Here is a 14,143-nt window from a genome sequence, read left to right on the forward strand (position 1 = left end):
GCAGCGGCTTGCATCCAGCGTCTACTGATGACCTTAATAAGGCTGTCTGTCTACTTTGTCGGTGGACGTCTTACGTTGCGCTTGCCGATCCGTAGTTTCCTTTCTCAGAACATTCAGGCCTCAGTAGCTATGTACTCCTTCCTCGTGCTGTATGACTTGTAACCTGTCTCATATCACTTCAAGTTGCGAATACGCTGCGATGTATCAGTTACTTTTGTTCGTCTACGGATCTCTTCATTCCAGATTCAATGTTCTAGGGACATATCAAGCATAACTAATGATGGCCATAGAGTTTTCACTTACTTTCTTTATATTTGGCGATGATCAGGTGCCGTAAGCTTTTATTATATTTAACAAGCTTTTATTGTATTTAACTGAGAGTTCGCATCTATAATTCACAAGTCAAAACTACTTGTTTTACCGAAAAAGCTATTTGATTCTACCGAAATAAATTTCGGTAAATGAAATGATATCCAATACCACACGAATGCGACATGTATTCGTTAATATCTCTTTTTTTTTTGGAGCAAGGACAAAAGGAAAATCTTAATTGGTCGTTACCAGATGTTACAAATGTGTATCATGTTACGTAAATGTGACATGCCAATCGAATAATTTTTCTGGAATCAGAAAAAAATGTCCAACTCTGTTTTGGTTTTTTACGGAGCAGAATTTATTTGAGAGTTATATTTTTGTACTTTTTATATATAAGTTGTTTTCTTAATACTGAGCATCGATAACAACTGCGTAGAATGAAATAAAAGGCATTATCAATTTATCTTTTACTGTATAAATATATGGACATTTGTTTCATACAAAAAATTACACATACTACATATATATATAAAGTTATAATAATTGACGAATTAAATTCAATAGTGCGTTTAAATGCTTAGTTAATTAAAAATATTTAAATTATATTTCATGACAAAATAAATACCTATACTCAATTAAAAAAATTCATTTTGTGTCGCAGAGGTATGAAACAATTCTTTTGTTTCACTAGATTTTTGTTAATGTTTGTTGTTCAACATATTTTTATTATCTACTACAGTTTATCAAATAAAATAATAGGAGATAAGTGAAAAAGTAAATAAAAAACATACAAATTAATTATATTATGAAACTTTATAAAACTTTATTATACTTTTTTCTCGATAGATGGCGTTATTTTAAAATAATCACCAACGGTGAGATAAGTTTCGAATTTGGAATTTTATTATCATCGCCAAAATTTCAGCCGTAGAACACCACTATTGAATATAGGATTCATCTGTAGATTTTCAATAGAAGCGACGTATGTTCAGCCAAAGTTGCAAGTATTGGCCTTAAAATTGTTTAAAAAATATGTAAATGTGCACACTAATTTTTGAAGATATTTCAATATCACCCTAAAGGTCTTGTATCCACGGCTCACAAGTCGTTCGGTTACAAAAAAAAGGTGCAAACGTACATGGTAAGTCAAAACTACCGGTCGAGACAATAGCCTTGTCGCTAGCATACAGATGTGCAAAATGCGAACCGTAAATCCTAACTAGGAAAAAATTGTCTTTGAAAACCATGAATATAAAAAACTGAAGAAAAAAAGCGGTTCTCTTCTGCAGTATGCGACGCTGTCGTGACTTTTCGTCCCTAAGACTTTCCTCAACAAGCTCCCACAGTGATCTACACAACACTGGCGACCGTGCTTATTTACAGTGAGATAACCGTCGATTTTCATAAAGAAACGCGTGTGTATAACAGGCCTAAATCTAAGTGTGCCAAAATGCCTTAATATAATGCAGACTTTAAAGAAAAAAACATTCAAAAACCAGCACGCAACTAAGATGAAGATGAATCGTGCCGGAGTTCGAATCTATAACTTCTTATCCAAAATCATTCTTAACAACTACACTCGATATACGTTACTTAACTCAATACAATATTCTTCTAGTAATGTTGATACCTCCGGTCCATGGCCGCCGAATATGTCCTTCTAATGTCGTCTCTTATTGCTTCCCTTGAGCGTTTCGTTGCTTTCCGGGACAATATTGCTAAATAAGAATACTCCCGGCAGCGCGACCCTTTTCTGATATAAATACCGGACGACGATTTGTCTGTGTAACACATTTTCCGGGACAAAGAGACGATAGCAAGTGACTGTCGGTAAACAGGTCATTACATTAATTGGTTTTGTTACTTTTATTTATGAAGTGAATTTTTGTAAATAAATTACTGAGTGTATTTATTAATTAAATACGATTTGAGAACACTGTTGGGTATTTTTTTTTAAAAACAACGCATTAAAATCTATATATATCAAGTTTATTTAACTTAAAAAATATCTCAAAAAATTATAAAGTCCTTTCGCTTTACGATTGGAGCGACAAGGACGCCGATACCACGGTAGATGAGTGTATGTGAAGTTTTATCTTACAACATATTAAACATATTTATAACTTTAAGTAAGTATAAAAGGCATATATAGAATTTCTGAAAATTGCTTCCAAAGGTACGTCCAGAAATAAGTCAATGTTCGGCCTTGACAGATCTAAACTCTGCAGATTGTAAAGAAATTTCACTCGCACCTTCACCGCAAAAGCTTTTAATTAATTTAATATTTATTCAACATTAATATTTGTTTTATTTTATAATCTCATTGTGAGTTAATAAATCTTAATGAGTAAGAAAAAATAATGAGTAATTAGAATCAAAAAGTAAATCCGACATTAAATCAATAAATAGCAAATAATTTACATTTTTATTGGTTATAGGTATAGCATTAGACCTCAATCGTGATGTTAAGCGATGATGAAGTCTACGATTGTACTTGCTCGCCTAGAAGGTACCTATTATGGAAGAAAGGAGATGGAGTAATTAATTAATACATGAGAGATAAGGGCTGCAAAGGTAATTGATAAAGATAAACTAAATTAAAAATTTATGCAAATACTTCTCAATTCATTTTTATTTTGAGTAAAGATATGAAAAATACGAACATTAAAAAAGCATTTATGCAAAGTGGGATTGTAAACATACATAAATAAAACATATCGGTAAAGCAATTAAGTAAACAAATGGACGAGTTTTTCATTAAATTGGAACACAAATGTTATGAAAAAGCGATTAAACAAATTGTGGCAATTAACGAAATTAAAACAGAAAATACATATAATTGTCATTAAAATAAAATGGCGTAAAATCTCGCGCAAGTGGTAACAAGTGAATCGGATTTGAAATTAACGGCGCATAAAAACAACAGAATTATTAAAGGCAATAAAGCTCACAGTGATTGCAAATCTAGGTAATAAACGGTGCGGCTACTGCCCACGTCTGGGCAATAAAATATCATTACGATCAAAATATGGCAGCCAATAAAAATTGTACGAAAATTTTCAATGAAAATGCTATGATTCAATTTTCCTATCTTCGATACCATTAGTAGGCCAAATCCTTCTTCATAGAATAGGAGGGCTACCTCCCACGTGGATTTAGTGCTGATTTCTATATATTTTTATTTATACCGATAGAACTTAATAGCCAGTAAAATTCAATAGAAGCAAAAATTATTTAAAGTATTTTATAACGGTGACTTTATTTATTGATTACATTCGAATATATAAGTAAATTCATTTTGTGATTGACATGCTGCCTAAAACAACTATTAAATTCCTATTTTAATTTTGTTTTCCACTTCTAAAGGGCTTTTACCTTCTATAAGTAAATATTCTTCTCGGTTCTTATTTATTTAACATTTTATAGGAACGATCCATACGAAAACTAACATTTTCTATTCCGAAAAACCATAGACTTGATACAATTAGACACAAAATAGGAGAAATTTTGAAAAAGGAATTCGGATTTAAGCAAAAGTCACCAAATAATTTATTCCAAATCATATAACGTGGAAGAGTTGATAATTATAAACCACAATGAAAATCATCGCCATCATTATTTCAGTTGTAGAACGTCTATGGTTGGACGTAGGAGGAGGTAGGTGCATTAATCCTCAATAAATCCAGCTGGAAGCAACAAGCGTCCAGCGATTCCATTAAGAACTATAAGAGAGTCATCTGTCCACTTTGAGGGTGGATATCCTATTCTGTGCTTCTCGGCGCATTGTCTCCACTCCAGAACCTTAGACCTCCAATAACCATCTTCTCTGCGTTCATTGTGGTCCGCCCACTGCTACTTCAACTTGCCAATTCGCTGCCGGTTACTTTCTCATACAAAAGATTTTTCCACTTTGTACATACTTCTTTCTCAGATAGTGTAACGTATACAACGATTTTAACGCAGTCGTCTGGTCTTGACAGCTTTAGTACATTGTTATGCAGGTTCAGAAAAGAAACGCGGACACAATTGCTTGACGAAGCCAAATTGTAATATAATTTTAGCCCTGCACCCAAAACTAAGAAAATCTTGTGTATTATATGAAAATTTTCTTACCATACAAAAAAAAATATTAAGTGTCCTTTACTAAAAGAATATTAAACAAGAATTAATGTAACGTATATCAATATACATAGCAATTAAAATGATTAACTCAACTATATAATATATTTTTCTGCTTGCGTGCGTATCTTTGAGCGTATGAGAGTGTAATTGTTAATGAACGTAGTTGAAAATATTATGACTGATCTAATAACAAAAACTATTAAAGGGGTAGAGGAAAGCAATGCCAGCGGTTACATTAATCATTGTTGATTATAAGAGAACATAGCGAGTAAAAAAATATCCTTCTGTAACGAAGCAATAAATAAAATTGTAGCAATAAATATTGGAAACCTATCAGCAAGTATCCTTTCCACAGGCTGAACATTAAAAGGATGTCGCGCATGAACAGTTATATTTTACACGACCCATTGTGATTCAATATATTTACGAACGCATTTATGACTATTTTTCATACGTTTAATACGGACCATTATCAAGAAATTGACATAAATAATTATTTATCTTTACTAAATAAAGCTTTTTTCTTTTTTACGAAAGAGAACAGTATTTCTTTGCGATAATGGAAAGGACCGGATTAAAATTGCCGGTGTTGCATCGATCATTACAGCGTGCCCTAACTGCGGTTGTTCTTCTGTAGGACTTCGTTGGTAAGGACGACAAACTGTGATGCAAAGAAAAAGTAAGTCAAAATTATGTTATCATCTCTTTGCAGGAAGAAGCAAATTCGCTATAAGGAGCTTCGTTTAACCGTGTACGACATGAAAAGAAGCAAGCCAAAGTAGCGACCTCTTTCGCTTTTTGATTAAAAAGGTGAATTGAAAAGGTGTGTCACATATTGATTTTTTCAAGGGAGAAAGAGAAGCAAATTTAAAAGTGAAGGATATACTTACTACTATTTAAAAGTGGAGGAAGTATGTATGTTGCGAATAATAATTATCAATCATGAAGTAAATCAAAAATCGCCCCCGACCAAGACTGAGTGATGCACGATTAAAAAGCTACGTACGTGTAGCCGCTTCATCAATTCCGGCTGATATTGATTAGCTTGTATCCAAAAAACAGTGGCGAATTGAGAATTTTAAGTACTTTCGTTTTTATATTTCATTTCGCGAAAAAATTTTTTCTGAAATTTTTACTTTTTAAATATTATTTATTAATTTTAATATTCTAATATTTATTATAAACAGAGTTATGTTAATAATTAATAGGTGTAACTTAATGTCAGGCCCGCCAAAAATTTTCAAATTGAATTTGGGTCGGATAAAAAAAGGTTGCCCTGCCTTCCCCTTCTTTAAAAAACAGACTGGATAATTTTTAAAATCAGTATGACACGTTTATGTGGGAAACTGCGTACAGAATCATATTACTATCTCAAGTAATGTCACTAAATTATCATGTGATAAATTTAAGCAGTGCATATAATAAAACTTAAAAAAAAATATTGCAATGTGGAGGATCTTTTAATTGACAATGAAGTTTGAAAATGAATTGATCTAGTATTGTAGTAAGGATATTATGAAACAAACCAAAAAAAAAACGATCTGAGTTGGTTGTGGGCTCATTTCAGACCAGGGCGCGATTCGAACCCTCGCAGCTTTAAGTAAAACGATGCCGTTATAGGGGAGTTCAATTTGATATTAGTTTCTGTCAAAATGAGCTCGTCTGGATTCTTTGCATAATTTACACAAGTTGTCACTGTAAATGATTTTATGCGGATAATAACACGGTTAAATTAATAGTACCGACTGTGTAGCAGTTGGTGTGTTTACCAAATAATAATAAACACTCAGCACTCCAAACTACAACAAGTCGTTCCGAATTCGATCGTGTGAACAATGGTCTTTCGTGTCGATTGTCGGTTCTTTCACACAAATCAAAGGGAAAGCGCTTGCCTCTTTAGAAAACGCACGAATGACTATGTTTGATTTGCAACGTCGAGCGAGTACATACTTGCGGCTAGTTGCAAAAGAGTGAATACAGCTTTACACAATGTATTGAAATTTATTTTATCATTAATTGATCTTATCGTGGTTATTTCATTTAATAAAACGATAGAAACTTTGTCACCATGTGTCACAAAAATGCTACAGTACGCACGAAATATTTGCTATATATGCTATTTAAGTAGAGCTCTTTCAACAGAAGTGTCGGCATCATCTGTAAGGTACAGATAGTCGTAGTGGAGGTAAATGATTAGTAAAAAATTAAGGATGTGTTCACACATGGCTATTTTAAATAGCATGCTCTAATAAGTCTATTTATTTTTTTATAATTTAGTCCTTTTTCATAATGATCTAATTAACTATCAGTTTCTTGGTCAATGATTTTCATGTGCATGGGCTTCGTGTTTGGTCCTACGATCAATACGTTTAAATCATAGATTAGATAAATAAGTCTTAATCACGCCGCCCTACGATAAACAGGAGCAATTACATGTGGTCAAAAGAGCGCGTCCGTATCGTGCAAATGATTTCTGCCTGTGTAAACGCATCTCTCTTTACTCTCTTTAATCTTTAGTAACCAATGAGATGTTATGTATTTTTTAATTCAGTACTGTAACATAATTTCTTTCGATTAAAAAATCCAGTTAACAAATTCTAACGGCTCCAGGATAACATTAGTGGGGGTTAAGGACATCGGTTCGCTTAGCATGAGAGCAGTTAAGTTGCGGCGCGTGGGCACTTACGAGCCGTATCCGATGCACTGAGCCGGTTAGTTTTACTTCACGGAAAGTCTCTTTTGTAACGAAAAACTTGTTTGTATTTATACATTGTTAAAGCGGGAGTCGCCAAGCTTCTTGACAGTCTGTGCCGATTTTCATAACTTGGAATTTATTCGCGAGCCGCTGTTAAATATATGTTTAAAAGGTAAGCAAAGGTGTGATTTTTTCCAGTAAATATATTTGCAAAAAATATGAATGAAAATAAAGCCAAAAATATTTCTATTCTTTAATTAATCCCCGTCAATTTACAGGTAAATGAAATAGTAATAAGAGGATATACATTATTTATTTAATTTATATCGCTGCACGCTTGTACATTTATTGTCCGGAGACATTTTTGAACACACACAGATCTATATATATTTTTAATAATATGTCATCATAAATTTGAAATAGAAATTCGTATTTAAACCTCTATGTAAAGATACTATTTATGCCTCAATTTAAAAACACTCTTTAAGGTTCTAGAATAACTGCTGAAATTTATAACTGTTTTGTGCGTTTAAATTTTGTTTTAAATGGCATTGTTAGTATGGATTAATTCTACATCATCCGATTCTCGGGACAGTTTAAACAGTTTTCATGGTATTAAAAATATATTTATTGTTATTTTTGATTCACATGGAATATAAGAAGTTCAATTTACATATTCTTATACTATGGGTGTGAACTGGACCTTGATAATAATTAATATGTTTTCGTGTACTGGATAAAAAACCTAGGGTTGACATTGGACGCAGGCCGCTTCTACTTCGATAGGACCGGATCCTGTTTAAAATCTATGGGGGAGGCTTATGTCCTACAGTGTACCTCCTACGGCTGCAAATGAATTTTTTATCATTATCCCCATAGTAATAACATTTTGTCGTATGCACATAATGATATATATTTTAACTTTAGAAGCTTCTGAACACTTCCGATTTACGAGGTAACTTTATACATTGGTGTCGAAATAACAGCGTCATTACGACAAAATTAGCTTTTCCCAAACCATACTAGGGAATTTCCCGGTTAAATCTAAAAACAAAAGTTATGAAAACAATGTGATTATTTTGTTTACGCTAAATAGCAGAAGAGAAAGAGTGCGCTACCCATTAGAGTAGTGCGTACTCGAGTCTGAAAATACATTACGCGCGCACGGGATTTAAGCTCTTAACACACTTAATATTTCACGGTTTCATTTTGAGCGTGTATAAAAACGCTTTGTGGGAACGTGAATGAAATTATGCACATGAAAATTTTGTTGTTTCTTTAAAAATAAGCATCCCTCGCCTGTTATAACAAAAGTAAGGTCGGCGATGATATTTGAATTACGCGTAAATGAAAACTTGCATGCAAAATGTTCGCACGTAAATTGTAAAAATGCAACTCGCTATTTTAGACAGAACAAAAACGCGATGTAAGGAAATTAATTGTTGTAACTAAAATGGATACAAGCTGTTTTCGGACGAATTTTTATTTAGTGTTTGATAGTCTATGTAATATATTCCAATGAAAACTAATGTCTGTAGCTAAAAGAAAAACTCGAGAACGGTTCGACAAATACTTGATTTTTATCATATTTACATGAAACAGTGAATTTTACTATAAAAGGAACTAAAAATAAGGTAATTATAAAAACATTACATTTTTTTTGCATATGGTACAAACCATCGTGCAAATTGTACCCATTGCACAAATATTTGACGTTAGACAAATCCAAAAAAAGCATGTTATTAATAATGGCTATACTCCTTCTTTTCAGCCGATAGACGCCCATTGTGACTTGTTAAAAATTTTAGTCTGCGTTAAGTAAATAGAATAAGAATGGTAAGTAGTAGTAATACTCAAACTCGTAATTCATGGCGCGTTAACCAACTTTTTCTGTTTTGGGAGAGAATAAAAATAGCTTGTGAAAATCTTCGAAATTGTGACACGTGTCCTAGTCTTTAAAAATATTTAAATAATTTGCATGTTTTCAAAACTAAAAAATAAAGTCGTTTTTGGACTTGGTTTGGTTGGTTTGGATTTACCAAGAACTTTCCTGAAATAATTTATTGTTTACTATCTGCCCTTACAGATTTTGTACTGGAATAACATATTGGTTTCTTGTATTTCAATTGAAGAAGTGTGAATTAAATAATATAAATTAATGCAACACCTGTCAGACTTTATACAGTGGGATTGTAAATATGGGTAAAATGGTTTTTTGCTGTCAAGGGAGCTATGCATTCGCCCTCCTAAAAGCTTTCACATCTAAAACAAATCAATCTGTAGGTTATCATTTTCTGCATGCACGACTCCGATGTTTTCGTGTTCATTTGTATGTTGTCGACTGTCAGTTTGTATTTGCTTATGTGCGTTCCATTTAGACCAGAGTTCCCCAAACTTTTTTGTGTCGTAGACCCCTTGCCATGTTTTTCCGTGTTGGGTAGACCCCCTACTTACCTGATATTGATTTCCTGTAAATTTCTAACTTTAGTGAAGTTTAGTGTCAAAAACTTAAAGTAAAAACACGTGTTCATTTATACATTTATTAATTGAATTAAAATTAAAACTACTCAAAATAAAATTTTGTATATGTTATGTAAAATATACGTAACATTAAATAAACATAAAATAAACTAATATAAGCAATAATTTTTTTACTTCACAGGTACTTTTATAAATAATGTAAATGTTTTGATATTATTAGATAGTATGATGTAAGTAAATAAGTACTATCAGTGTATGTGTTGAGATCCACTATCGTGACACCTATTTTCATTTCATTGACCCCCAAATTTTTTTTCGCTGACGTAGACCCCTTGCAGGTTGTCATAGACTCCTAGGGGTCGATATAGACCACTTTGGGAATCACTGATTTAGACCTATTCGTCGATGCCCAATCGGGTTTAAGATTTCTGCGTCATTTATCTGTTGCAACTTTACCACGTTTCACAATAGTCGTATCGGTTGTTTTAGAACTGAATAGCATGTAATATAAAGCTCTAAAAGTAATGCGCAATGAATGAACGCATGAGAAGAATGATAAAAATGTTCAATTTGATATGCAGCAGTGAAGCCATTCATTTCCAGTTTTTATTACCGCTTAAAAAATCCTTTACACTATAACAGAATTTTTTCAAACTATTGTTTAATTAACTTCTTAAGTATATCACATACTAAGAGACATCACATGGAAGTGTGTAATAATACTGTATAGTTTCCTTTGTAGGCACGTAGAGTTAGTTAATTTTATGATGCCTAGAAAAAGCTTATCTTTAAGTGTATAACTTAATATTTATTTTCTTAAAATATCTACTTTTATTAAAGTATTAAATTATGCAAACACATTATTAGAGTTATTAAGTTTTAAATGGAATATAATTTGGCGGTGTTCCTTTGTTTTATACTAATTTAAAACGATTGGACGACCTTTATTCTAACCGCAGCCTCTTGTTCTGTCTTCAATTTGCAGTAAATTTTATAAAATAGGATTGCAAATCGTATCTTTTACTGTCGCTAAACATTGCTATAATTCTTTCTTTTTCATATTTATATAATTATTCCTCAATTAAATTAAATATTTATCGTACAACAAGATACGAGGAAAGGAAATAAATCATTTGAAATGGATGTATTGTCTTTCGTTTCATTTCTTGCTTCGCTTTTTTCGTATATCAAGAATTACTTTAATTAACATTTATGTACAGGATGATATTAATGTGGTAAGAATAGGTGATTTTAAAATTCGGCTTACTACAGATTCAAATAAATTATATAGAATCAATATTATAATTGGACGGTCAATTAGCAGAAGGAGTTTGTGCAATTATGCGTTCGAGAAATTTGTTTTGGAATGAATAATTTTATTTGGTGGCTGTGAGTTTTTACCAATTCTTCGGAATGAAATGTAAGTATTATCCAGTCTTTTATTGAACAGAGATGTTGTTTGAAAACTCTATGCAGCAATGACTACCCGTCATCATTATTTCAGCTGAAAGACATCCACTGCTGGACATAGGCCTCCCCCTTAACATTTTAAAAGGACAGGATGGGAGCAGCCTGTATTCACCGTGCCTCAACAAGGTCGCTTGTCCACATTGAGGGTGATTCTATGCTGCGGTTGACGGCCCGTGGTCTCCAGTCCAGAATCTTAAGGCTCCACCGGCTATTCTACTAGAGATGGTACGTTTTTTATTATAAAATCTTTGTTCATAATACTTTAAATGGACTGTTAAACATTGAAAAAGCCCAAAAAATTATAAAATAATCTTAAAGGGGTTAAATCTAACTTATCCATTGATACTTTTGTAGCGGTATTAAAACGAAAGTAATTCTGATTCACGTTTAAACATAAGTAAAGCTTCTCGAAGTTTTTGACGGGCGCATGAAGACATAACAAGAGCGTACTCTCAAATTCAAGTCGATAAATCGATGTACGGCTTTTGTTTTATCTGACGAAGTCGCATCCGCTAATTGACAAGCGCTTCTTGCTGGATACGCAACTGGACCGCGCCGAACATTCTAGATTTTATCTCGAAACCGATGTAAGATGAATCTTATTTATGACTTATTGTGCCTTTTTAAGCGTCCACAACTCTTTCATTATCGTTTATTTTCATTTTTAATAACTATAGTACAGTAATAAAGTGATAATAATTTATGTGTTAGGACACTGATACTTCATGTGGTAACTTTAGTACTTTGTAAGCAAATTTACTATAAATTAACCCCTTTAAAGCTTTTGTTATCGGTACATTACATATACAGTGTTTTCGGACATACGAAGAAGAAAGTAGTAACATCTTACACTTATTTCAAATAACCCTGTTGAAAGTGATGACTCTTAAATGCTGTTGGAACGGGACAGCCGAATAATTCCTGGGAGTACAAAGTCTGCAGAGTAGTAGATAATAATTAATATGTGGTTATTCGAATTTTGTATACCCTTGATTTAAATATATATCGTTATTCAATTCATTATTTTCGATTACATCAGCTGTAACATACATTAATTGCAAATGCAAATGAATTCTGCATTCATCCCTTTTAGGCTTTATCACATGTAACCAACCACAGTATATTTGGGCGAAAATTAAATTTCCTTTTGATAGACCATGTAGTTAATTTAAAACAAATACAGACTGCCGAAACTTACCCGGTAGCAGTATAACAGAAAATGCAAACCTCAATAAGTCACTGCTCTAGATTGAAGGCGTATATTTTGTGAAACTCCAACCGTTGATGTGATTGTGCTGGCGGGCAGCCAAACACGTGAGCCTAGATTGAATGGCACGAGCGAACATCGTTCATATTTTAACGAGAACCTCTGTGTTATAAACGTTCAGTTCAAAGAGTTCTTTGCCTCCCATATGTTATGCAACAGTTTATAAAGAGCAAATAATCGTGTTCTCCTGAAGTAATAGTATACTTTAAATATGTTGAATTTTTTAATATTAATTAATGACTTTATGTAGTCTGCCAAAAATAAGACAAAACTTGCTAAGCTTATATGATATGAAAACATCAATTTGATGTATATCATTAGATCTTTATTTGCTTGCTCCTTCTTTCTTTATAATTTCTGTTACATACATTCGGTACATCTTCATTGAAACTAATAAGTATGTATGTAAAGTAGTAATACTTTTATACAGGATACTGATTGGTTATAGGTGTAAAACTTTAAAAGGTTTTAGCAAAAACATTAAAGTAATTGCACCTATTTCCAATCACCTGTCGTAGGTTATAGAATAATCTTGATTAATTATGATATTACATAAACCATATATTAAATACAGTGTAGTATATCAAAATTTTAAACACGTTTTTTCGTACTCCACATTATCATTACGTGATTTATTATTTTTGAAACCATTAATTTTTAGGTAGAGTGTATAATACATTAATTAACAGCAAATGCGCTAAGCATTTATCACATTTTACGCCTATAATTAATCAGCCTATATATTGATTCATTTAGAAAATACGTAGTACTCAACAAACACACAATAAATCAACTCGGAAGTAAGCGTTATTATACATTTACTTGTAATTTGGAGGCGCCATAGAGTCGACTGCTTTGTAAATCACTGGCGATGTCTCAAGTACTGTGCGATTTACAAGGAAAACAGCCTTTGCAAGTTATTTCATTTCATTAAGCCAATGGTGGATATTGCCTATGGAATATTAAAAAGATTAATTTTGGTAGGAAAATGTAGAATTGCAAATTAAATATTTTTTACTAAGTAAATATAACTTAACACTACAGACACTTGTAGTAAGCAAAGAAATCTTTGAAGAAATGGAGAACTCATTAACAGGCTACGAGTTAAAACATCTTACATAGGTGGATATATCTCAAATTTATATATATAAACTCTGCGATAAAATTACGAAATTTTCTCTATGAGTTCATTCATTTATTTTTTTGTTTAACATTGACTACTGTATGCCAATTTACCAATTACTAAGACTTAGCTTAACGTAAAATCGCTAAAAATTTAATAATATTATGGAAAATTGAATCTGAAAACTACAAACTAATATCACACAAATAAGTTTTATCAGTGTTCAACATGGTGATATCACCGTTACATCTTTATGATATTAAGTTGAATTATTCACTATGAATGCAGATTCCACAACGCCGGCCTCGCTCCGTAAATTGAACAAGTTAAATTAGTGAACTCGGCGACCCGGCGTGCAACCAATAGTAAAAACTTTAAACCTGTTTTTGCGAATTCTGATGAAATTTTAATAGTATTTAATGTTTTTAGACTGGCCACTTCCAACTCATTCTATTAAAAATCTAAAAGGGAGGCCCATGTCCAGCTGTGTACCTCATATGGTTGAAATGATAATACGATGTATATATATACACCTACGATAAATATATATAGTACCTTACTATTCAATAGTAAACATTGAAAATATTTATACAATAAATTTTAAATATTTTAATATTATCATCATCATCATCACCATCATCAACATTTTTTTTTTTTTTTTTTATGACCC

This window comes from Battus philenor, unplaced genomic scaffold (assembly GCF_028537555.1).
Source record: "Battus philenor isolate CCGP_79_NKW_IND1 unplaced genomic scaffold, ilBatPhil1.0.hap1 SCAF_25, whole genome shotgun sequence".
Lineage (NCBI taxonomy): Eukaryota > Metazoa > Arthropoda > Insecta > Lepidoptera > Papilionidae > Battus > Battus philenor.